Raw genomic sequence first — 26,083 nt, 5'->3', positions numbered from 1 at the left:
AAACTTTATTTTTTGTCAGTACAGTGAATTTAAAGTATCTATTCTTTTAATTTTCACTTCTCTGATTGTTATGAGATTGGGCATCTCTTCATTTTCGGTTTCTAACAGGTTCTTCATTTTGCCCATCCCTCAACCCCACTCCCCCCTGTATCTATAGCTATAATTCTGCTTTTGGCTTGAATGGCTAGAATCAAAAAGACAAGAAATAGCAAGTGTCAGCGAGAATGTGGAGAAAAAGGAACCCTCATGCATTGTTGGAATGTACATTGGTACAGCCACTGGGGAAAATAGTATGAGGTTTTCTCAAAAAACTAAAAATAGAAATACCATATGCTCCAATAATCCCACTACTGTGTATTTACCCAGAGACAGTGAACTATAATTTCAAACAATAATTTGAAAAGATAATTGTACCTTTATATTTATTACAGCATTATTCACATTGTTTATAAGAGCTAAGATGAGGAAATAACCTCAGAGTCCATCCAAAATGAATGGATAAAGAAGATGTGGTATACATATACAATGGAATACTACTCAGCTGTAAAAATGATGGCATCTTGCCATTTGTGACAACATGGATGGACTTAGAAGGTATTATGCTAAATGAAGTAAGTAGGCAGAGGAAGACAAGTGCTGCATTATTTCACTCATATGTGGAATCTAAGAAATAAATGAATATACTCACAATCTTTAGAGTATAAACTGAAGTTGCTGTTAGGAGAATCATCTGACAATAAAAGTGTGTATTAAAATGAACAACCATATGCCCCATGCGGGATTTCACTCCTAAGTACATATACCTTGGAGAAATTCTAACACAAGAAAATAAGGGCACATGTACAAGAATATAATGCGACCATTGCTGTTTGTAAAAAACTGAGATGATCTAGGTTTCCTTAGGGGGAAATGTACATCAATTATGGTCTACGGCTAGGTAGGATGCCATGTATTGGTCAGATGAAATAAGCCATATTCACATGGACAAAGTAATGTGATTAAATTAATGATATTTAAAGGGAAAACAAAATGTGATTAAAGTACCCAACAATATTTACTTAAAATTTAAACAAGAACTTGCATACATCGTACTTTATACTCATTAAATTCTATACCTGAAAGTAATATTACAATGTATGTTAACAAACTGGAATTTAAGTTAAAAAAATATATATGTATATACACACATATATATGAAAGATACATATTAGATACACAAGACTATTCATTTATAAAATTGTGAACTGAGTTTGGGGGATAAGCAGTAGGGTTGCCAGATTTAGCAAATCAAAGTACAGGGCATCTAGTTACATTTGAATTTTAGATAAAAAACAAATAATAGTTGGGGCGCCGGGGTGGCTCAGTGGGTTAAGCCTCTGCCTTCGGCTTGGGTCATGATCTCAGGGTCCTGGGATTGAGCCCCTCATCAGGCTCTCTGCTCAGCAGGGAGCCTGATTCCCTTCCTCTCTCTCTGCCTGCCTCTCTGTCTACTTGTGATCTCTGTCTGTCAAATAAATAAATAAATAAAAACTTTTAAAAAAGCAAATAATAGTTAATTACTATATCCAAGGAATATAGGATTAAAAAGACCTTTGAGAGGGTCACTCTACCATCCCTGGCCAGCCTGAAGGGACCTATGTAGAAAAGCAGCAGTAGTGTTTTTTTTTGTTTCTGATTTTGTTTTTGTTTTTCATTTGAGTCCCAGATATTGCATGGGGCACACTGACACCAAATTTATACCCTGAAAAAATATGTTATTTATCTGAAATCTGAATGTAAGTGGGCATCCCATATTTTATCTGGCAACCCTAACATGGAGAGAAAAGTAACATGAGAAGAAAAAAAGAAAGTTCTTACAGCAACAAACAAGGATTATGTGCTATGTCTGAGTACTACTGTCAACTCAATTCTGATGTGAGAACTTAAAAAAGTAAATCAGTAAATAAGTAATGAAATTATATAATTTTAGGTAAGTTATTTTACTGTACAAATTATAGGTTGAAAGTATCTTATAAAATCATGGCAGAACATGATTCTGTTATGTCAAGTACTTTAAATGTGGAGAAAAAGTATTTTTCCTGGTTTTATTTGCATGAAAGAAACAAACTTCCCACTGAGATTGTCACATTCCACAAAGTCTTCCTTGACCATCTTTATTAAATATTAAACACAAGGTTATTTTAGTCTACCAGAAATATAACTTTATTAAATAAGTACCATTTCTTATTCTGTAGAATGTGTGTGTGTATGTATGTATGTATATATGTATATGTATGTATATGTATGTATATATATATTTATGTTTACATATACATATATATATGTATATATATATGTATATGTATATATATATGTATATACGTATATATATGTATATATATATATTTAACATATAATGTATTATTAGCCCCAGGGGTACAGGTCTGGGAATTGTCAGGCTTACACACTTCACAGCATTCACCATAGCACATACCCTCCCCAATGTCCAAAAACCAACCACCCTCTCCTCCCCACCCCCCAGCAACCGTCAATTTGTTTTGTGAGATTAAGAATATCTTATGGTTTGTCTCCCTCCCAATCCCATCTTGTTTCATTTATTCCTTCCCTACCTCTCAAACCCCTCAAACGCCCCATGTTGCCTCTCAAATTCCTCATATCAGGGAGATCATATGGTAATTGCCTTTCTCTGATTGACTTATTTCACTCAGCATAATACCCTCTAGTTCCAACCATGTTTTTGTAAATGGCAAGGTTTCATTTCTTTTGATGGCTGCATAGTATTCCATGGTGTATGTATACACACACACACCACATCTTCTTTATCCTAGAATGTATATGTTTGTTAGATTTTGATTATTTAAGCTTTAAACAACTGTCCTAGTAATGTTTATTGCTGTCAATTAAGACTTCCTTATATTCAGGAAAAAGCAAATTTAAATCACCTGATCAACTTTATTTCTTTGCAAATGATTGCCAGTAAAATTGAAAGGTTGTTGTAGCCCATTTCAATCTAACATGATGTGCAGTTTTGTTTCTTCAGTCAAATGATGTTGACCAATGGAGATCTTTTCCTCTTCCCTTTAGGTAGCTTCTCTACATAATTGTCAAGTAACCTTTAGAATGCCAAAGTGAAGTGTTCTTGTTGTCACCCTGCATAATGAGGAGGGACTTCAATCCAAAATATGGTTCAGAAGTTGAGAAGGAGATATTGCATATGCCTCTGGTGGGTAGGCAAAGGTTTATTACTCATGTAATGAGGTTTTCTGGGGAGAGCAGGCCAGGCTACCCTCACTGGTCAAAAAAAAAAAAATGGCTTGAGATAGTATGGAAAGAAGAATGGCCTGGGGTTTTTATGATATATGGGGGGTTGAGGAGAGGATAGCAATAAGGGCTCCCATACAGAGGCCTGAGCTGCTGTGGTTTGAATTTTCCACTCAGGCCAAAGGACGGAGAATGGGGCTTTCTTATCAGTTTGACCAGATTTGGGGCAAAAGGAAAAAAGAAGTGGGGCTTAAAAGATATCAATGATTGAACATCAAAACGGAGTTAGAATCTTTGCTACAAGTACTTAAAAAAGGAACAAATCCTACTGAGTGAATAAGATTGACTGGAATTTCACGTTATCACATTACATTATAACCAGTTGAGATATATGAAGAAACTCAATCACAAATTAAACAAATATAAATGACAGAAGAGTAGACTAAACAAGGGTATGCACAAAAGGCCTAGTGGAATTAATTAGAAGAAAGATATGAATATAAGAAATATAAGTATTAAGGGCAATACCAGTTAAACTACAAACCTCATTAATTTTTAATAACACTGCTTCATGTAGTATTTAGCAGATGTAATGACCATTTCTCAGAAGATGGGAGACACATTGTGTTATAATTCAGGCTCAAAAAGTTGCTTAAAAAATCTGACATGATCAATGACTTTTTTTTGTGGCTGCCATTTCAGATTAAACTGAGCAAGAGGTTCAGACAGAAAGGAAACTGAATAAAATTAAATCCAGATTTGTTTAACTTTTTTGAGATTTCTAGAATGATGTCATTCATTCTAGAGTTTGGTCAAACCGTGGGATAGCAATATCAGAATATGGGAGGTATTTTGAGATATGCCAAACAGCGTTTTTAATAATTAGCTATATAGCATTACTCAATCCTAGAGGAAAATATTCTTATATTGATGTCTTTCTTTTCCTTCCTTACAGAACTGTGATGACTTTCTATTGTTGCTCGAAACTTTGGTTATAATAATATTCAACTGTGTAGCAACCCTCCCCCCAATATGATGGGATATCAAGAGACCTTCCCAACCCCAACACCATACTGTTTCTGGCTTACTGAATGACACTGGAGAAGATCCGCTTCCTCTCCTCCACCTCTGAGACTTTCCCTCCGCAAAATGTTAGGATTGGGCTGCTCTTTCTCTATCTCTCTCTGCATACATACATATTAATGAGGGCTTTTTCCAGTTCTAAAATTCTAAGCTTCTTTACACGATGTCTCAGGTTTTCTAATTCAAGAAGAGGTAATTATGAACCTGCAGGTCTTATTCTTCTTGCTCATTCTCTAAACTTCATCTCTTTGCAAATGTGCCTCAGAGGACATAGACCAGATCTCAATTATTTTGACTTCTTAAAGCTTATCTTTATTTCTTTATACAAAAGCAAATCTCTATGCTATACATACTTGAGGAAAAAAAGGAAACCGTCAGAAAAAAGAAGCAAAAAGGAAAATCAGCAGTGATAGCGCAGTGAAGAAAAATAAAGCAGGGCAGGGAGATAAAAATAACTGGGAGAGGAAGTTCAAAGATGGTAGTTAGGGGTGCCTGGGTGGCTCAGTGGGTTGAGCCTCTGCCTCCAGCTCTGGTCATGATCTCAGGGTCCTGGGATTGAGCCCTGCATTGGGCTCTCTGCTCAGTGGGGAGCTGCTCCCCCCTCCTTCCGCCTGCCTCTTTACCCCCTTGTGATCCCTCTCTATCCAATAAATAAATAAAATCTTTAAAAAAAAGATGGTAGTCAGAGGTGACTTTTGAGGAGCTCCTGAAAGGAGTAAGAGAACAAAGCATAATGTTGGAGAAATAGCATCACAGACAGAGGAATAGTATGTGCAAAATCCCAAAGTGAGAGGACACTTGGCATGTTAAAATATTGACCAGAAGGCCAGTGAGGCTGGAGGGCAGTGACCAAGTGGTGATGGTGAAGGATCTTCAGCTTACCTGGAGGACTTTAAATTTTAGTCCTAAGTCTGAGGGGAGGTTATTTGGAGGATGCTGACCTGGGTCATGTTTTGATCTCACTTACTTCATTAAAAGATTCATCTGTCCATTGTGTGAAAAATATCCTGTCAGTGAAGTAAATGTGTAAGCAGGGAGGTCTGTTGGGTTAAGGAGAGGTGCTAGAGGGGTGAGCAAGCAGACAGTATTTCACGGCTGCATTAGAGGTGGAGTGGGAGAGAGAAAAATAAACACTGAAGATGATTTCAAAGTTTTGGACCTTAGATTTTGGGAGCTTGGTGCTTTCTGTAGAAGCGAGAAAAGATATGGGAGCTGCAGATAGGGTTGAGAATTGGTTCAGGTTGAGATGCCCTATTAGAGATTCATCTGGAAATGAGGAGCAAGTGGGTGGAAATGAGGCTAGATTTCACGGTCAGGTAAAGATGGACCTAAATTTGGGAGTGATGGGCTGACTGAAGTCACAGGTCTGGACTGAGTACACTAGAAAAAAAGCCCATATAGTGGACCTGGGGACACACTGACATCTAGAGTTTGGGAAAGGAAGGCAATCTGGCCAAAGAATTTCAAGATGAAAAAACAAAATGTTGTTAGTGGAAAAAGTAACAGCAATGCCTATTTTAAGGACAGGGATATTCTGAAAGCCTAGGAGTCCTAAGAAAAAGCAAGTTTCAAGGAACTAAAAGAACCAAATGAAGATTTCCAGCTCCCACGAAGGGCATTGCCTCTGAGAATGGCTTCCTCATCTCACAAATGTGAGCGGCTCTTCATTGGCTGGTTCCCAATTATAATGATACATAGTTTCATTTTTCAAAGCATCTTCATATCTCTTTCCACTTTATTTTCACACCAACTATTACTGAGGAGAGATGATACCTTTTTACTAGCCATTTTATAGATGAGAATGTTGAGGTTCAGTGGTGAAATGGCTACATCATTAGTTAGTGATGATGCCAGCTCTGCAAGTAAGGTCTCTCCACTGTTCTTTCTTTTTTACATACCACTTATTCGACCATTTTAAGGTTTATACCCACAACATGTTTCCTCACAAACAGCAATTTATTTATTTATTTATTTATTTATTTTTAAATTTATTTAACAGACAGATCACAAGTAGGCAGAGAGGCAGGCAGAAAGAGAGAGAGGAGGAGGCAGGCTCCCCGCTGAGCAGAGAGCCCGAATGCGGGACTCGATCCCAGGACCCTGGGATCGTGACCTGAGCTGAAGGCAGAGGCTTTAACCACTGAGCCACCCAGGCGCCCCATAAACAGCAATTTATACGGTAAATTACACATACATAAGACCAAAAATGCAGAGGAACTTTCTTCATCACTTATCCAACCCATTTAAGCATCCACAGATATATCAACCCATTTATCAATTCAGTAAATAATTTTTTTGAGCACTTACTATGTATGCTGGACACCATTTTCCATGGATATACAAAGAGGAAGATGATTTTATCTAACAGGTATTTTCATATTTTTAGTCATTATGCAATAATGATAATTCATACTACTTTGTGATTGGTTAGTGCCTATATTGAGGCACTAACTACTCATGTGATTTCATCACGTGATTTAACTTCTTCAGAATAACAAGTTCCAATTTATGGGAAAAGAGGATTATATTCTACTTTTTCACTTGAAACTACAGGGTCTAGATTAATAAAATGTTAGAAGAGAACTTGGTACTATTAATCCAACATGTTCACCTTGTGGATGGGAAACTAAAGCCCAGAGAAGTGAAGAGTGATTTGACCAAGCCACAAAGCTAATCCATGGCATTGACATTGAAAGTTATGCTGTTTGTGAGAGTAGTTTCTCAGATCTTTGAGTTCTGGCCAAGGATACTTCCTGGTTGCCAAAAGTTTCCAAGGAGTTTATCTTGGAAATTCCATGAGTTTGTCACCCAAGAATTAATTTTACCAAGCCAGATGGCATTGTTGGCAAGAATGGGCTGTCACAATCCAATTTTTTTCTTTAGGCTTCATATCTACACAATGAGCACCATCCAAATTTTGAAATCAGAAAAGGGGTTGGCATTTCATTTTAAAATTCAGATGATTGATGTTCACTATTTGAGATTTTAGTCAGATATTTTCATGCTTGGTAAATTAATGTTTTTCTTCAGATAACACCCAGATATTTTCCCTTCATTTAGCTTGTGCATGAAGTCCCACATTCTATTAATCTTATTAATCTTGTCTGAAAACTATTACAAAGGTGAAGCTACCAGCATTATTTTATTGAGGTTTATTCTAATAATCTTAATGTCTTAATGAAAACAATAAAGGTTTTTTCTTACTTGTACAAAGTCCGTTATAGGTTTGGCCCTCTCTCCAAGGTAGCTGCTTTTCATATTGCGGTTCAGCATAGAATCTCCACAAGACACACTTCCACAACCATTTCAGCTGAGAGGCATAGGCTGAAGGTTCAAGTGTCAACTGAATATTTCCACAGGGAAATGTCCCATATCCCTTTTGTTATGCAGCCTAAAGCTGAGGGGAATAATAGCTTAGCATTGCAGTTACCTTTGTTGAGCTGAATGGATTAAGTTTTTAAAAGGAATCATTAATTAAAATTGTTCACATTTTTTTACCATTTTGACAAAAATTCAGTGATTAAAACCACAAATGCAAAATGAAGGCCCCACAGTCAACCTAGATGCAGCCGAGTCCTTGCTTTGCGCTTATCACTGTGCAAAGAAAGAGCTTTTCAGATGTTACTTTATTGAAAACAGTGTCTCAATAATCCTAAAAGCTTGCTGTTATTGTTGCCACTTTATAAATGAACGAACTGAAGTTCAGTGATTTGTCCAGAGTTATACAACTAGCCTAACAATGGGACAAGATTTTTAAGAAGCAAAGGGAAAACCAAACAATAACACTTTGTGGAACACCATTCTTATAAATCTAAATCTAGTAAATAAGAAGCATTATTTTCAAGCCTTTTGCTTTCTTCCCTTCTCCTTCTCCTCCTCCTCTTCCTCCTTCTCTCTCTCCCCCTCCCCCTCTCATTACCCCTCCTCCTCCTCTTCCTCCTCCCCCTCCCCTTCCTCCCCCTTCTTCTTCTTCTTCTTCTCCTTCTCCTTCTTCTCCTCTCCTTTTAAGTAGATTCCACACAAACTCACAGCCCTCAGACCAAGACCTGAGCTGAGATCAAGAGTCAGGTGCTTAACCGATTGAGCCAACTAAGTGCCCCTTGCCTTTTGCTTTCTAATAAAAAGTTCTTTACAAATAACCCTTCTGAACAACTATGAATGGTGGAGCCACTCAGTTCTTGAACTGTTTTGTTTTGTTTTTTAAACTCTTGTATTGCCCGGACAAATGTCTTCCATTATTATCTTAAACTGTTGTTCTGTTTTTATTTTTAAATTTTTTCTGTCAAGGAGAGAGAGAGTGAGCATGCAAGCAGGGGGAGCAGCAGGCAGAGGGAGAAGCTGAGGAGAAGCTCCCTCGTCAGGGAGCCTGGTGCAGGACTCAATCCCAGGACCCTGGGATCATGACCTAAGCCAAAGGCAGACTCTTAACTGACTGAGTCACCCAGGCATCCCTCTTAAGCTGTTTTTTTTTACACCATTTTGAAGGTAAGAATCATATCTGCTTTTATCCTGTGTCCCATCGACACAGAACAAAGTAACTGGCACACAGGGTGCTTCATGAATTTGTTTTTTAAAGGATTGGCACTGCAGCTTTGAAGGGAACAACAGTACAAAAAGAGCATTGTAAGAATATTAAAATGACTGATATGACATATTTGATGATTCTCCCTTTGTTTTTGCATTACATATACCATTACCTAGAATTTTAAATGTTTACTCTCAGCAGAATGCTTATTACTAAATCATGAAAAACATAGGAAGGGAGAATGGGAGTTGGAGAAGGCTTTGCCTTGGAAATGCTCATCTTGAGCCCATGTAGTACTTAATTTTCATCTTGGTGGATGTGAGAACATCTAGGTTGGAATAATATTTGAATTACTTGTCAGACCTGTTAGACAAGCTGGCATAAATCTCATTTCACATTGACATTTTTCAACTAAGATTTAACAGTCCAAAAACTCAGGTAGATGCTGCCAAAAACACCACAAAATCTGAAGGTTTGGAATGTCTTCAAGGAAGGACGAGCAGGAGTGACAATTAATTTCCTTGAAGGTCACAGTCTAAGAATGATGCAGCGTCTTTAGAATTTTGACAACCTGGCTGCCCTGAAGAGGCCTCCAAAGTATTCCTAGCAAATACTTAATCATGCTTCTCAGAATAGACCTTGCTTTAGAAAATTTAATAGAATGGAGTTTTGGCTTAAAATAGTTTGATTTCCATCCCCCACTCTCCTTCCTGGTTGATCTAGATAATGGAGAATCAGTTAGAGAGTGCATGCTAGGGAAAAGCAAATCCTAGAATAAGAGGTCTTGAGTAGATGTCATTACATATGAAAGGAAATTATCCTAATTTTCCTCATCTCTATTTTTTTATTATCATATAATGTATTATTTGCCCCAGGGGTACAGGTCTGTGAATCATCAGGCTTACACATTTCACAGCACTCACCATTGCACATACCCTCCCCAATGTCCATTCAGCCACCTGGTCCCTAACCCCCCACAGCACAACAACTCTCAGTTTGTTTCATGAGATTGAGTCTCTTATGGTTTGTCTCTCCCCCAATCCTATCATGTTTCATTTTTTTCTTCTCATCTCTTTTTTTTTATTCTTCCTCTTGATTCCTAGGCATGCCTCATTTCCCGCCCCCCACGTTTTCTCTCCAGCCCCAAATATCTACCTCTTCCTCTATATAAAGTAGAGAACTCTTATTTGCCTAACTAACTCCCATTCATCAGTGAGATTTCAACCAATGCTAGCGAGAAATTTCTCCTCATTTTTGATCTCAATAGTACCCTTGACATTGAAGGAAGCACTTATTGACATGAGTGTTGTGTTTACTTATTCTGAAGGATGAATGACTGACAAGCATAATACCGGGTCCTCACAGATGGGTTTTCTTTTAAGAAAGTACAAGAAGGTAGGGGAGATAGGTAGGAAAGATAATCTATACTGAGTACCAGATATTTGTGGGTTTCTATATAGTCATCTAAAATGGTCTCAAAAATGACACTCTGAGGTAAACTCTTATCACTTTTCCACAACTTACAGCTGATAAAATTGAAACTCAAGTAAGTGGCATACACCCAAGGAATTCCAAAACCCAGGCATGAGGGAAGGTTGTTTTCTTTTTTCTTTTCTTTTCATTCTTTTTTTTTTTCCCTGCCAAAAGAAGGTAAATTGCTTCTACTGTCAAGGATGGGGTATTGAACTTAGTTCCCACTGTAGGAGAGAGCTTTTGAATGAAAAACTCATTCAAGCAATGAATCCAAATGTGTTTTTCTCCTTTGTCACTAGCTTGCTTTTGTTCGTGCCACTGAAGCCCTTGGTTCCAAATAAAGCAACAACCCTTTAAGAGATATTATGAGATACAACAATACAGTCCAGTTGGAGACAATTACTATACGTTTGCTCAGTGCTCAAGTCTATGAGGGGATTTTAGAATCAAATTTGTACAAATGCAAGAGTCTCTGATCATGGTTATGAGCCCTGTTCAGGCAGAGGTGTGGTGGGCCACATCAAGTGCCCAGAATCAGAGTGAAGTTAAAGTGAAGGTGTCACCTCCTGGCATTTCCTGTAATCCCTGGTCTTCTTAGTTATAGCCATATTTCACACAGAAACCCTTGAAGGTTTATATTCAAATTTCACCATCAACAAAAAGTGCCATGGCTTAAGCAAAGCAGGAATGGTAGCCTCTATTTGACTGATGAGAAAAAAAAAATGACATCTAGGTATTTTAAAGGCTTCATAAATGTAACAAAATGTGAAACTGTGACCCAAATCCTTAAGTTCTTGCCACAAACATATTGTTTTTTCCACATTATTTAAAAGGGGATCATAATAAAACAGGACTTTAAATTGAATTATATTTGCAATCACATCTTTGATACATGTAAAAAAGGGACAAATGGTTGATATGAATCCACCTATATAAATAATAACATTAATGTGAATGGATTAAATACTCCCATCAAAAGACAAATAAGTTAGGCTGAAAATATGATTCAACTATATGTTCTCTATAAGTGATAATCCTTTAGATTTAAATATATGATAGCTTAAAAGTAGAAGAATGAGGGACGCCTGGGTGGCTCAGTTGGTTAAGCGGCTGCCTTCGGCTCAGGTCATGATCCCGGAGTCCTGGGATCGAGTCCCACATGGGGCTCCTTGCTCAGCAGGAAGCCTGCTTCTCCCTCTGCCTCTGCCTGCCACTCTATCTGCCTGTGCTCACTCTCTCTCTCTCTCTCTGACAAATAAATAAAAAAAAATAAAAAAATAAAAGTAGAAGAATGAAAAAGTTATGGCATGCAAACAGGAGTCATAGAAAAGCTAAATGGCTACATTAAATCAGACAAAATAGATTACAAGAGAAAAAAATGTGACAAGAGACACGATAAACATTTTATAATGATAAAAGAGTAAGTCCAGGGGTGCCTGGGTGGCTCAGTTGGTTGAGCAACTGCCTTCGGCTCAGGTCATGATCCTGGAATCCCAGGATCGAGTCCCACATTGGGCTCCCTGCTCAGCGGGGAGTCTGCTTCTCCCGCTGACCTCTCTCCTCTCATGCTCTCTCTCTCATTCTCTCTCTCTCTCTCAAATAAATAAATAAAAAATCTTTAAAAAAAAAAGAGTAAGTCCATTAGGGTTAGATAACAATTATAAACATAAACACACCTAAAAATAGAGCTTCTAAAACATAAAGTGAAAACAGAATTAAAAGACATCAACAGTTCAATAATAATAGAAACTTCAATACTCAACTTCAGCAATGGATAGAACTAGATGAATTACCATCCAGATGGATATAGAAAACTTAACACTATAAACCAACTAGATCCAACAGACATTTCTAGACCAATCCACTCAACGACAATGGCAAATGCATTCTTCTTAAGCACACACAGAACAGTCTCTAAGAAACTCTACATCGTGGGCTATAAAACAGGCCTTGAGAAATGTAAAAGGATTGAAATAAAATAAAGTATGCTCTCTGACTACAGTGGAATGAAATTATAAATCAATAGCAGGATTGTTTGGACAACATACAAATATGCAGGAAAAAAACAATATACTACTAAATTACCAACTTGTCAAGAAGGAATTCACAAAAGAAAATAGAAAATGTTTTGAGATGGATGAGAATAAAAAGGTAGCAAAAGCAGTGCTTAGGGAAAAATTTATAGCTATAAACACCTGTATTAAAAAGAAGCAAGATCTTGGGGTGCCTGGGTGGCTCAGTGGGTTAAAGCCTCTGCCTTCGGCTCAGGTCATGATCTTAGAGTCCTGGGATCGAGCCTTGCATCGGGCTCTCTGCTTAGTAAGGAGCCTGCTTCCCTTCCTCTCTCTCTGCCTGCCTCTCTGCCTACTTGAGGTCTCTGTCTGTCAAATAAATAAATAAATAAATAAATAAATAAATAAATCTTAAAAAAAAGAAGAAGCAAGATCTTAAATCAGTCATCTAAATTTGTAACTTAACAAACTAGAAAAAGAAGAGAAAAATAAATCTGTGGCCAGTAAATGGAAGGAAAACTAAGGAATAGAGTGGAAATTAATGAAACAGAGAATAGAAAGAAAAAAGAGAAAAACAGTGAAACTAGAAGTTGGTTAGTTGCAAGATCAACAAATTTGGGGAAAAAAAAAACTTTAGCTATCTTGACCCTCCCAAAAAAAAGGAGAGAGAGAAAAAAGTTAAATTATTAAAATCAGAGTGAAAAAGAGAATATTATAACTGATCTTGCTGACATATTTCAAAAAAATATAAGGGGATATTATATTATAAACAACTGTATGCCAAAAATTAGGTTAAGTTAGATGAAATGAACAAATTCCTAGAAAAACACAAATTACACAATAATCTGACTATGCCTGTAACAACTAAAAATATTGAATCAACAATTTAAAACTTTTTACAAAAAAAAAAGTCCAGGGACAAATGTCTTCACTGGTGAATTCCACTAAATGTTGAAAGTAAAATTAATATCAATCTTTCATAAAGTCTTACAAAAAATAGAAGAGGGAATACTTCTTAATTCATTCATTAATTAATACTTCTTAATCAGAGAGCAGTATTACCTAAGTATCAAAACTAGACAAGTTATATGAGAAGATAAAATTATATATCCATATTCATTATTAATATAGGTGTAAAAATCCTCAACATAACAAATTGAATCTAGCAACATATGAAAATGATTATGCACATGACCTAGTAGGACTTACCCTGGAATACCAGGTTACTTTAACATCTGAAAATTAATCAGCATAATACACTGCATCAATAAAATTAAGGAGAAAAACCACGTGATCAATTCAGTTGACAGAAAAATCTTTTCACAAAATTCAATGCTTTCATCATAAATACACTTAACAAAATAGGAACTGAAGGAACTTCATCTTAATAAAGGATATTTCTGAAAAAACTTGTAGCTAACATCATACTAAATAGTGAAAGCCTGGGTGTCTTTCCCCTAAGATTCATAATAGAATAAACATACCTACTTTCTTCACTTCTGTTCATTGTTGTACTAGAGATTCCAGCTAGAGTAATTAAACATGAAAAAGAAATAAAAAGCATCCATACCAGAAATTAATAAGTAAAATTATCTCTATAGATAACATGATATTGTATAAAGAAAATCTTAAAAAAATCCACTAAAAAAGTTTATTAGAGTTAATAAATGAATTCATCAAGATTACAAGTATAAGATCAATATATGAAAATCAATTCTATTTCTAAACACTTGCAATTAGACTTAAAATCAACAAAATAGAATAAAATATTTAGGATTAAAATTACCTAAGAAGCACAAGACTTGAAAGTACAAGAAACCTACAAAATATCACTGAAAAAAAATTAAAGGAGATTTAGATAAATGGAGAGAGATACCATATGCATGGGCCTGAACACTTAATATTGTTAAGATGTTAATACTCTTCACATTGAACTACAGATTCAATGCAATCCCTACCATCATCAAAATTGGTCCCCCTCCCCCAATAGAAGTTGATAGTAGTCAAATAACCAGAATAGCCAAAAGAATCTTGAAAAAAGAACGAAGTAGGAGGACTCATACTTCCCATTCCCATTCTGTGAAGCTACAGAATGAAGAAGGTGTGATACTGGTATTTGGGTCACAAAATTCTTTGTGGTGGGCGCTGTCTGGTGCATTGAAGGACATTCAGCAACATCTGTGGCCTCTACCCACCAGATATCAGCAGGAGAACCCAGTTAGGACAATCAAAAATGTCTCCAAACGTTTTAAAATGTCTCTTGGAGGGCAAAATCACCCTGGTTGGTAACCACTGCTCTAGATAATATTCTTTCCCCAAAGAGAGCTGAGGCCAAATAACCATAACCTTCAAGAAATCCCCAGGCCAATGGGATACAATGGCTATTTTGACTGAGGGGAAAAAAATGGTTTGGAACATTAAAGAAACAGAAATGTAAATAATAAAGTAGAAAACAATGTGAAAATTGTTAAAACAGCATGAAAAACCCATAGTAGAATCACAGCATCAAGAGTGATTAATTGTGCCCTTGGGGAAAGGTAGGCTTAAGAAGAGCTTAGCAGGGAATGTGAAATTTGATTTGGACCAAGAAAGCTGAGTGAGTAAAGAAGAGAAATACATTATAGGCTGGAGGGGAAAAAATGAACAAAGGTGGGGAGCTGTGCAGGTTGCAGGCAAAAGGGTATGCAGGGACTGGATAAGGCAAAGGATGGCAAGTAATGAAGCCGAGAAGACCTATTATTTGCAGTCTTTATTTTAACTCTTCCCTATACATAACTTGAAATTTGTAGCAGGTCTTGCTTATGGAATTTTCCCTGGCTTCCCAGTGTGTGAATAAAAGTAAAATCAAAACTTGAGGGGACTTTTAAGTCCATTTTATAAAACCAAGAAAAATCCAGAGCAGGAGAGCAACATAAGAAGCAATTTTTCCTCTTTGAATTTCTGCCTGAGCACAGAGAGGATTTTTTCTTCTACTTTCTTTCTCTCTTCCTGATCCCCTGGGTAATTTAAAATCCTCTTGAGCAGAATGCTTGCTAGGGCATAGGAGAAAATAATCTTAATTGGCTCTTTCCAATCTGTATTTGTGGGAATGGGTGTGAATGTTCCTCAGCCATTTACATCTGATGGTATTTTTAATTTGGGTAATTCCTTAAGTGAGTGATAATAGATGCATGTAAATTTCCCTGCCTATTGGAAACTGTCATACCTGGAGTTACTTCAGCATAGAAAAACTAATGATGGACTAAGAAAATAGTCATTCCAGATGTAGGCAAACCCTCATTTCAATAGGCAACATGGATTTTGACCCGTAAAGAGGTGAGGACAATAATGGTAGTTACCAGGTATTCAAGGTCTACAAGACAAAAATCATTTAAATACTTCATATTCATCATATCAGTTGATTTCAGACAACAGTCCTATGTCTTAGTCTTAAAATCCTCACATTGTAAATGTGAGCACGAAGCCTTGGTGAGATAAAGGACCAAGTCACAGGGGCGCCTGGGTGGCTCAGTGGGTTAAGCCTCTGCCTTCGGCTCAGGTCATGATCTCAGGGTCCTGGGATCGAGCCCCGCATCGGGCTCTCTGCTCAGCAGTGAGCCTGCTTCCCCCTCTCTCTGCCGGCCTCTCTGCCTACTTGTGATCTCTCTCTCTCTCTGTCAAATAAATAAATAAAATCTTAAAAGAAAAAAAAAAGAACCAAGTCACAAATAATAAGCAGGAAAGCTGGAATAGAGTATGGGGGTCTGTTGATTTCAAGGTCTGTGGTTTTAACCCTAGCTCAATACTGCTCCTTTCCTGGCCTTGACATACAGCTGAATATACTTTGACATGTTTTCTATTAGAAAATTGGTACTGTCATATAATGTACAGCATTATTACCCAAAGATCAAATACCAGTTTTCTAAAGGCAAGGACACGTATGGTTGAGAAAATTGAGAATGTGGGAAGTATGTAGCTTGGCACAGGCCACATTTAGATCATAAGCACATTTAGTAAGGATCCCAAAACTTTAGGATGCAGCTTTTTAGTTGAGAGAAGGGTCATCAAAGATTTTTTTTTAAAGTAAAATAGAGTTAGCTAGCTAGCATAGTGTTTTGAAGACAAATGTTAGAATTCTATGTCAAAACAAAGATTTGTAGTCACTAGAAGACTGAAGAGAATGTAGTGGACAATGTGATTGAAGAATGACTTTTGGTATGATGAGGAATGTGCTGATTGGCTGAGAGCAAGCAGTAGGAGGCAGGACAGCAAGCCAGCAAGTCATGGAGCATAGATGTTTTAGAGCAAGAAAAACTCAGAATAAGAATTTAGCCATAATCTTGGACAGAAAGAGTCCAAAAGATATTAAGAAAAATAAGACAGTTGCATTGGGTGCACATATCAATATGGAAGAGAGAGACAAAGTGGTGTATATAATTAATAAAGGTTATGAAGCATCTGGGCAAGCTGTTCAACCAGGAAGTTCTAAGAAATGCTGTTTTATTCACATTCACTCTAAGGTGGTGTCTGTGTAGCCTATTAGAAATATCCTGAGGTCAGCGGAAATCTAGAACCAAAAGGCAGGAGAATAACAAGAGTTACTCAGTATCAAGTGATCTTAATGGGGCATTCCTCGTGCTAAGTGCTTTACATAATTATTTCTTTAATCTCCATAACCACATGAGGTAGCTTGTATTATTTCTTATATTCTATGGGCTCAGACTCGTCAATTCACTTGTCTAAAGCCATGCTGTTGGCAAGTGCTGGGGTACAATTCAATCAGGTTCTTCTGATCCCAGAACTCTGCTTTTTACATCTGTGCAATTCTTCCATGAAGGAAAGGAGGGAGGGAGGGAGAGCTGGGAGTCAGGGAGCATTTAGGCCAAAAGTGGAAATTCTATTCACATACTAACTATTGGCATAGAAGGGGGTGCTGTTACCCATTTGGGGCAGTGGAATATACAATTATGTTGACTATGGGGAGATTCTGGGAAACAATAGAGACAAACCATAAGAGACTCTTAACTATAGGAAACAAACTGAGAGTTGATGTAGGGGAGGTGGATGGGGAAATGGGGTCCCTGGGTGATGGGCATTAAGGAGGGCACATGACGTAATGAGCACTGGGTGTGATAGGCTATCGATGAATAATTGAACTCTACATCTGAAACTACTGATACAGTGTATGCTCATTAATTCAGTTTAAATAAAATAAGAAAAACAAAAGAGACACATCAAATAAATAATCTCTGCTGGATGTTTGTGAGTGAAATTGGGGTAACTGGAATAACTAAAGCCATTTTAGGACCACAAGGAGAGGTAGGCTTTAAGCTAAAAGGAAGAAAGAATCTGGTCCATTGACTTGCTTAATTAACTAATTCCAGGGTTTCTCTACCTGAGATTTCTCTGAGTCCTTTTATTGTTTAAGCCATTTTGTATTGTTTAGTGGATACTTATTTCTATCTTGCTAGTGTGGGAAATAAGGATTAGACATTGGAATTGACCTATCTGAAGTATAATCTGAGATGGCACTCTACTTATTCCTTCTTTGGGGCCACTGGAGCTCATCTTCATGTGGAATATCCCAGTTTTCTCAAGGTGAGGAATATCCTAATTCTCTGTCTTCTTCCCACCACAAACTATGGAATCTTTGCTTCTACTACCCCATTGTTTTCTAGTAAATGCAAACATCTAAGCATGTACTAAGTATTCTACACTGTGCCAGATGCTGGTGAATAAAGTTTACCTTCACTGATAAGATCATTCTGTAGTTTAACTTGATTTAGTTCAATCTATTTATTTATAGTATAGGTATATTCACAAAATATATTCATCCCTAAAGTTATTCATTGGTTTGTATAACACATACTCAGTGAGCACCTAAAGTGCTATGTGCCTGCCAGGTTATGGATCTACACAAATGGACAATACATTGTATATAAGAAGCACCCATGACTTGAACACTTAGCAGATTAATTAAAGTTCTAGAAAAAGGGTTTGAAGAAAGTACTATGGGAGTGGAAGTTTGAATCAGATGTTGGGGGAGGGGACATAAAATTGAGCATGACATGGTTTCTGCCCTAAGAAGGAAACAATGGGATATGTTGAGATTGCCTACATTTAAGATTCATATCCCTTCCCAAGATTATATTCTATACCTAAAGTGACTTTACATAACTATAGGATCCCTACTACGCACAAGTATTTATTATCCCCAGATACCTCCTGTTCAGATCTTATCCCCTGGAAACTCATTATCTAGCTTTTAACAGGGCTTTCAGTGCTGACATCTGAGGCTCTTTTTGCATTTTTCTTAAACTGCTCTTATTAGCCTCACTCAGAGACTATTTAAAACCTGGAAAGTTAGGGTAACCTTGGGCAAGGTATTTAATCTCTCCAAGATTCTAGATCCAAGAAATAGAAATGATGGCACTTATCTCAGGACTTTGTTAGGATTAAGTTACCTAATACAAGAGGAGAATAATACAGTGCCTAGTACACAGTAAGCACTCAATATATAATGGTTTTACTACTGACCTTCCTGATCCTCAGATAATTAAACTTCTGCTGTTCCCCTAATATTCCAGCACTTTTAAATTTTCTAAGTATTTTTGCTCACTTTCTTCTTTCTTCATAGGAAACTCCATTTCTTATATTTTCTGAACTCCTATATGTTCTTCACAGCCCACAATGAACTCTTGAGTGCAGTAAATGGAATTTAATGTGCATCTGCTTGTCAAAAATAACCTCACAATCTTTTTTATTCTTGAAACACTTTTATGAGAAGGGGATTATGGGAAAGCTATCTTGTATATTTGTTCTTAAGATGTGACATCATCAGGGTACCTAGTTGGCTCAGTTGGTTCAGCCTCTGACTCTTGGTTTCAGCTCGGGTCATATTCTCATGATTATGAGATCGAGGCTCATGGAGCTCTGTGCTCAGTGTGGAGTCTGCTTCAGATTCTCTCTCCCTTTCCCTCCTCCTCACACTCTGTCTTCTTGTCAAATTAATAAAATCTTCAAAAAAAAAAAAAGACATGACATCATTATTGTCTACTCAAGAAGAAAAGAGTAGTTTTACCAAATGTCTGTGGTGTCTCAGTAATGGGAGATCTTTCAGGTAGACGAAACTGACCAATTTGATGTTCTAAATGCTCTATACTCTATATACTCTATCCAGACCTCAGCTAGTTACGCACAGGCTACTATAAAATAGAAATTAGCACTTGGGTGAAATAATCCTTCTAGAATTCTCCCTCAAAGACCAAAGTTTTCATTTGCAAAAGAAAAGTCTTTTATAGAGGTAAAATAATGCTAAGGAAGAGTGGCTTTTGTATACGATTACAATAAACTAAGGACATTATCATCTCTATTTTACAGATTAAGAAACTGAGGCTTAGGAGACGTGTTTTGAAAGAAGTTTTTATGGCTGATGTCAAAAAGGTAACTGCCTATGTTTTCCTCTAGGATTTTGGTGGACCTGTCTCTCATTGAGGTCTTTTATCCATTTAGAGTTTATCTTTGTGTATGGTGTAAGAGAATGGTTGAGTTTCATTCTTCTTTGTATAGCTGTCCAATTTTCCCAGCACCATTTATTAACAAGACTTTTTTCTACTAGATATTTTTTCCTGCTTTGTGAAGATTAGTCGACCATAGTGTTGAGGGTCCATATCTGGGCTCCCTACTCTGTTCCTTTGAACTATGTGTCTGTTTTTGTGCCAGTGCAATGCTGTCTTGATGATCACAGCTTTGCGATATAGTTTGAAATCAGGCAACATGATGTCCCCAGCTTTGTTTTTCCTTTTCAGCATTTCCTTGGCAATTCGGGGTCTTTTCTGGTTCCATACAAATTTTAGGATTGTTTGTTCCAGCGCTTAGAAAAATGACATTGGTATTTTTCTAAGTGCTGGAACTTCTTTCAAAACACTTCAGCAACTTCTTCCAAAACATGTTTCCAAAGGCAAGGGAAACAAAAGTGAAAATGAACTCTTGGAACTTTTTCAAGATAAAAAGCTTCTGCACAGCAAAGCAAACAGTCAACAAAACAAAGAGACAACACATGGAAAGGAAGAAGATATTTGCAAATGACACTACAGATAAAGGTCTGGTATCCAAGATCTATAAGGAATTTCTCAAACTCAATGCCCAAGAAACAAATAATCAAGTGAAAGAGTGGGCAGAAGACATCAACAGACACTTCTCTAAAGAAGACATACAAATGGCTAACTGAGACATGAAAAAATGTTCAACATCATTAGCCATCAGGGAAATTCAAATCAAAACCACATTGATATACCACCTTACACCAGTTAGAATGGCAAAGATTAACAAGGCAGGAAACAACAAATGTTGGAGAAAATGTGGAGAAAGGGGAACACTCTTACACTGTTGGTGGGAATGCAAGTTGGTGCAGCCACTTTGGAAAAGAATGTGGAGATTCCTTAAAAAATTAAAAATAGAGCTACTGCAATTGCACACTGGGTATTTACCCCAAAGATACAGATGTAGTGAAGAGAAGGGCCATACGTACCCCCAATGTTAATAGCAGCAATGTCCACAATTGCCAAACTGTGGATAGAGCTGAAATGCCCTTCAACAGATGAATGGATAAAGAAGGTGTGGTCCATATATACAATGGAATATTACTCAGCCATCAGAAAGAATGAATAACCAACAATTACATCAACATGGATGGAACTGGAGGAGATTATGCTAAGTTAAATAAGTCAAACAGAGAAAATCAATTATCATATGGTTTCACTTATTTGTGGAATATAATGACTAGCATGGAGGACATTAGGGGAAGGGAAGGAAAAATGAAGGAGGGAAATGAGAGTGGGAGATGAATGATGAGAGACTATGGACTCTGGGAATCAAATGGAGGGTTTTAGAAGGGATGGGTTTGGGAGGATGGGTGACCCTAGTGATGGGTATTAAGGAGGCATGTATTGCATGGAGCACTAGGTGTTATATGTAAACAATGAATCAAATACAGTACAATACAGTACATCAAAAACGAAGATGTACTGTATGGTGACTAACATAACATAATAAAAAATATTTAAAGAAAGGAAACAGGTTTACAGAATTAAAGGATTTTCCAAAGGTTTGGTGTGAGAGCTAGCAAATGGTAGGACCAGGATTTGAGCCCAGGTCTGTCGGATTCTAAACTCATGCTTTTTTATGTTGTTCTGTGTTTCTTTCTGTTGTTTTCAACAACTCAGGAATGGAGAACTAAGTTGCTATTCTCTGTCTTCATTGTATATTGTTTTTGTACTTTCACAGTAAGCTGGGGTGTTCAGAGGAGTATAAATGGAAGTGAAAGGCACTTTCTATACAGGAGGCACTACATGGTCCAGAAGCACCCTCAGATGTCTTTATCCTTGGTCACTTCCCTGTTCTTCTCACTGGAATGTGATTTGTAGACAACTGGAGCCTGATGCTTCAGACTAATTTTAATCGCTGTTGGTAGGGATAGAAGGATGTTTCTTCTGCATTGTATGTCTCTATCCCACGTTCTTCACCTCCTCCCTCCAAGAGAAGTCACTAATCCCATAGGTCAACTTGCCAGACACTGATTAGGTCATATTTGTTAGAGAGCAAAATCTTTGTGGGGTAGAATGTCCATACCCGGCCTTCTATTCTACTTCCTTTTATTTGAATATATTGAAAAGGCCCCTGTTATAGGTGTCCAGACCAAATGTGATAAGGCTCTATCATTTGGATTTGGCTTGGAAGGAGGGGTAGAAGGAAGGCTTCTTTGTTGTTTGAACCTAAGCCATACATATGTTCTAGTGCAGATTTACCAGAGTTCTGATTTTGGATTCCTTGGCCAAGGCCTAGCTATTATTAAAGGGAAGTGTGGGTTCTTATTTGTTAATGTTCCTTGTGTGTTTCCCCCTAAATCACCTTGGGAGCTGGAGGTGGAGATTGTTGGTTGGTCAACACCCCAGTATTCCTGGGTACCTGGCATAATATCACTTTAATACCACTAAAAAGTCAGCAAAACTCTTAACCTTTTCCAATATTTTATACATTAAATTTTATTTCCAGAAATAGATGGTCTTTAAGGTCGGAGATTGACCTTTACATTTCCAATCTCCTGTTAGAAGCACACCAATTGATCTCAGCAGAGAAGAATCTAAGGCAGCAGGTAACGCATTGACCCTGTCTCTGCACCAAATCCCTATGTTGGTCCCCTGGGATATTTGAAATAACTCTTACAAACAAAAGTATTCCTACTTTACAGATAAGCCTAATTTTTTGACCAGATTGACATCAACAATAACAATAATAAATAATTTCTGCTTGTAACTGAAAAAATTCAGAGATAGAGAAAGCCTGGTTAATTCAGGGTCTTGCCCTCTTCGCTGTTAGTTTGCACCTCAGGTTTATTTTCTTCATGACATCAAAATGACTCCAAGCACCACCTTATTCAAATATTATGCACAATAGAATTGCTACAAGTAGATGGGAAGATAGAAAATTAATAAGATTCAAGGGGGACCTGGCTGGCTTAGTTGGGAAAGCCTGCAACTCTCGATCTCGGAGTCATGAATTCAAGCCCTACATTGTGTGTGGAGATTACTTAAAAATAAATAAATGTTAAAAATAAGATTCAACAAAAATTTGGCTTGATTTATCATGGTGGAGGGTGTTAAGTTGTCTTACTTTTCAATACCCACCCAGTTCTGTTTTTTGATTGGCTAGATTCTATTTTTTTTTTAAGATTTATTTATTTGACAGACAGAGATCACAAGTAAGCAGAGAGGCAGGCAGAGAAGGAGGGGAAAGCAGGTTTCCTGCTGAGCAGGGAGCCTGATGCGGGGCTTGATCCCAGAATCCTGGGATCATGACCCTAGCTGAAGGCAGAAGCTTTAACCCACTGAGCCACCCAGGTGCCCCTGATTGGCTAGATTCTTAAATGGTGTCAGATATCACTTCTAATAGCAACTATAAATGATTGAAGTTATGTCCATAGGAAGTTTTAAGCACTGCCCTTTATATCTGTCTTGTCTTAGTGACAAGCTACTGACAGAAACTCTACCTGGACAGCATAGAGAGCAGTGAGTATTTGGCAAACATTTGGTAAATGTTGTGAGAGAGTTAAACTGGATAATTCAGATTAGCAAATCTGAATAACTACAAAATCTCCAATTTTCTTTTCTTTGGGCAAATGGCTCCTGCAATGTAAGTGAAAATTAATTATACAGCTTTGTAAGGCAAAAGATGTTAGGGACAAAGGATAGATGTGAAATGGAACTAACATTTGTTAAGCACTGATAATGTGCTAGACAGTGTACTAGACACTTTACACATGTTATTCATTCTTTTGAGTCAACATTATGAAATACGTATTAGGTGATAGGCAGTGCATTCTCTGATGTGACTGTCAATATAAATAAGACATGATATTTTCCTTAACAAAATTATAGCCTAGAGGGAGAGATGAACAACTAGGTCAGCATTCATATTGTGATGTGATAAATAGTATTATTGCTCAGAGGACATCAAAATCAGTCAGAAAGTCCACAGATGGTTCCCAAATTTAGAAGTGCTTGAACTAAGTTTTGCAAGAGGACAAAGGGGTCAATTATTTGAAAATGGAAAACTGGATATTGCTGATATCAAGAATAGCATGTGTGGGAGTGCCTCGATGGCTCAGTTTGTTAAACAACTGTGTTTGGCTTGGATCATGATCCCAAGGTCCTGGGGTTGAGCCCCAGGTAGAACTCCCTGCTCAGCAGGGAGCCTGCTTCTCCCTTCCCTGTACACCTCCTCCTGCTTGTGTTCTCTCTCTCACTCATTCTCTTGAATAAATAATTTTTTTTTAAAGAATAGCATGTGTGAAGATGCAGGGATATGGAACAGTGTGAGACAGCTGGAGTTTGGAAAACTTACAAATTATGTAGAATTGTTGCTGGAGATGAAGCTACAGAGATGGATATGGTTCAGGTTATGGAACATGGAAGCCTTAGAAGCCAGGTGGTGGGTATTATGGAGGGCACATATTGCATGGAGCACTGGGTGTGGTGCATAAACAATGAATTCTGTTATGCTGAAAAGAAATAAATTTAAAAAAAAAGAAGCCATGAGGACATTCTTCATTTTGAGAGTTATGGGGAACTACTGATGAAGATTAATCCCAGAAATATCATGATCATTTTTGCATTGAAAGTAATCACTCCAGAAGCAGTATGTGTGATGGAGGAGGAAGACGGAAGAAGCAGTTTTTTATAATCCCTTCAAGCATTAATGATGAAGGCATTGGAAATAGAAGGGGAGAGACTGATGTAGGATGAAGAAGTAGAATTGATTGGATGGTGCATGAGTGAGAGAGGTCTACAAGGTTCCCCACATTTGAGGCTGGGGTTGCATATACAGGCATTTTCCAAGATAAGAAATATTATAAAAGGAGCCGGTGTCAGGAAAAGACACAGAGTTCAGTTGGGCATATGGATGTAATGGGCACCTACTGAAGTAGAGCACAGATTTGGTTTATTTATTTGATGATATACTCTGCCCATATGTTCATATGGATAGAGAGAAAAAGTCATCTTTCTTCCTTATTTTCCCTCCTAAATTTCACTGGAGTATACCTTCTTAGCTATGCACATGCAAGGAGAGTAGTTATCCCTTATAAATGGGAATGGGTGTAAGATTCTAAGCAGAGTACTAAACAGGCAAGTGTCAGACATCTTCAACCTCCTCTCTCTGAAATCGCAATTTTGAGAAACCCATTGGGCCGATATGGCACTGACCAAAAACCACAGGGAGGAAAATACCTGGGCTCTAAAAGGAACTCTGTAGCAGGGAAGGGGAATTGGTCCACTGACTGACTCTTTTTCCAGGGTTAACAAAATAGCCTGAATTGTTGGAGAATTGATGGCTTACCTGGCGTACCTGGGAAACAATTTCCAAATATGTGACTGTGATTCAAATAGCTATAAACCTAAAATTTGGGAATATGCAAGTATTTAAATTAGTAAAGGCATAATACTGGTAGTGAACAGATGTCTAGAAAAATGGGCAAGACCAGTGTTCAAAAGTGACCCATGTGGCCACCGTGGTGCTACTCGTGGGGTAGGAGGGTTTTGTAACTCCTCTTTTTCATCTGGAGTTTGAAAAAGAGGACTAGATATATTTGGGTTGAGTGAACTCCTGAGTTTTTCTACAATGATGTATACCTACGAACATAAGCATGTGAGAATTTGAACAATTAGTTGAAAGGCTAAAAGACATGTGGTTTCTTACACTGGTAGAGTGGGTCAGATAGATTATACTGAATTTGTAGTACCTGCAGCAAAGTCAGATAAAGATATTGAGGAGGAAGATGGAGACAAGAGTGAGAAGGTCAAGAGACATCTTAGAGTTGAAAATACAGATGTAATTAGTATGTAGATGGTAATTGAATATACATTTTCAGACAAGGTCATTAAAGGGAAACATGGTTAAAAGACCTGGAGACCACTAACATCTGGGTGGTTAGTGGAAGAGGTGAGGTCTATGAATGAAAAGCCAGTGAGGTATTAGAAAGAATGAGAACCATGAACTCATAGAGGTCAAGCAAAGAGAAATCGCTCAAGAGAAGCAATGGTCAAAATTTAAATGCAATAAGAAATCTAAATATGCCTAAAACAAAAAAGATACTGGCTTTTCTGACATATATTTTATCCCTGTACCTTTCAGATATGTGAACCAATAAATGTTTTTGTTGTTTACATCAGTTTGGGTTGGGGTTTTGTTTAAC

This window comes from Lutra lutra, chromosome 4 (genome assembly GCF_902655055.1).
Source record: "Lutra lutra chromosome 4, mLutLut1.2, whole genome shotgun sequence".
In the NCBI taxonomy this organism is placed as follows: Eukaryota; Metazoa; Chordata; class Mammalia; order Carnivora; family Mustelidae; genus Lutra; species Lutra lutra.
This window is presented reverse-complemented; position numbering follows the sequence as displayed.